Consider the following 1,510-nt stretch of genomic DNA (forward strand, 5'->3'; position numbering starts at 1 on the left):
GCATGGGTGGCAGAAAAAAAGCAGAGCCCAGATTCAAATCCAGCACCTCCCCCACCCCACTCCCTTCAGTGCCCTTCCCAAAACCCCATGCTGGCACCTGATGGCATCAAATCTGCCAGACCGGTTACAGAAGAGCTCCTTGAAATTTCCCTGAAGGGCTGCAACTGGGCAGTCCTAAGTGCTTAAGAGATTCCAAGTCCCTGGAGGCCCCAGGTTCCCCACCTCTGCTCTAAGTGCCAGAGGTACAAAGAAAGGGAAAAACAAACAAACAAAGAAAGTGTACAAACTAGGCCCTGCCCTCAAGTTGCTCACATTCAAAAGAGGAAGACAACATACAAATCCCTAGGCACCCAGAGGCTGTAACCAGAAAGGAAGAAGCAGAGGGCTGAGGTGGTATGGGAGCCAGGCACTGGGCTGGAATGAAACAAGGCGTCGTCTGTCCCTGAGGTGAGCACCTTTTTTTTTTTTTTTACCAGCACTATGTTTACAAAGTTGGAGAAAATAAAAAACCCAACCAAAACAACATTTAAATTCATGCAAGTCCTCATTTATCCAGGAAATGTTCCTGCAAATATTGAGGCTAATAAGTAACTGAGGAGGCAGTGTGTTACAACTGCCAAATGTTGAGCAAAACTATTTTTTTTTAATAAGTCACCTTGGGTACAAGTGGGTTCTCGGCAGGCCCTAAAAGAGGGGCTAGTTCTGGGAAGCAATGGATCTCAAGAGCTGGAAGGGTCCGTCCTTGGACACTTAGGACAACTGCTACCTGCGCAGGGACCCTCTCCACATCCTGCCTGCCAAGTGGAAACCCAGCCTTGGCTTGAAGACATCCAGTGAGGGGAAACTGACCCATTCCACATTTGGACCTCCCTAACTGTTAGGAGGCAGATAGGGGGCGCCATAGTGGATAGAGCTCCAGGTCTGGAGTTAGGAAGACCTGAGTTCAAAACTGGCTTCAGACACTTACTAGCTGTGTGACCCTGAGCAAGTCATTTAACCTCCGTTTACCTCAATCCACTGGCGAAGGAAGTGACAAACCACTCTACTTCTTTGCCAAGAAAACCCCACGGACAGCACTGGCATGCTATGATTCACTGGGTCACAAAGAGTTGGACGTGGCTGGATGACTAAAGAACAATTGTTAGGAAGGTTTTCACAACGTAGAATCTAATTTGTCTTTTTGTAATTTTGTTGTGATTCTGCCCAGGTCTTTCAGAAATGTTTTTCTCCAAAGACAAGTCAGAGCCAATGGATGAGAAGGTGAGAAGAGCAAGGTAATCACAATATCAATGATAATTGTGTCTTATATGTGGCACTTTAAGTTTTTTTCTTTTCAGTTGACCCTCAAACTAACCCTGTGAGAGAGGTGCTATTATTATCCCCATTTTATAGATAAGGAAACTGAGGCTCAGAGGGATTTAGTGATTTGTCTGAATAGTTGGTAAACATCTGAAGCAGAATTCAAACCCAGGTCTTCCTGAGGTCAAGTCCAATGCTCTCTATTTCATCT

At 45.8% G+C, this 1,510-nt stretch overlaps 1 long non-coding RNA gene across 1 annotated transcript in view; it reads left to right on the plus strand.

Moving 5' to 3' along the window:
* Positions 1–347: 347 nt before the first annotated feature.
* Positions 348–1,510, plus strand: part of LOC114024689 — a 3,949-nt gene continuing 2,786 nt past the window's right edge. The window contains exons 1-2 of the long non-coding RNA XR_003566939.1: positions 348–447; positions 1,208–1,274. This is a non-coding gene — a long non-coding RNA (uncharacterized LOC114024689). The remainder of the gene's footprint in view (positions 448–1,207; positions 1,275–1,510) is intronic.

The sequence above is a fragment of the Vombatus ursinus genome, unplaced genomic scaffold (assembly GCF_900497805.2).
Source record: "Vombatus ursinus unplaced genomic scaffold, bare-nosed wombat genome assembly UNPS02014822.1, whole genome shotgun sequence".
Classification (NCBI taxonomy): Eukaryota; Metazoa; Chordata; class Mammalia; order Diprotodontia; family Vombatidae; genus Vombatus; species Vombatus ursinus.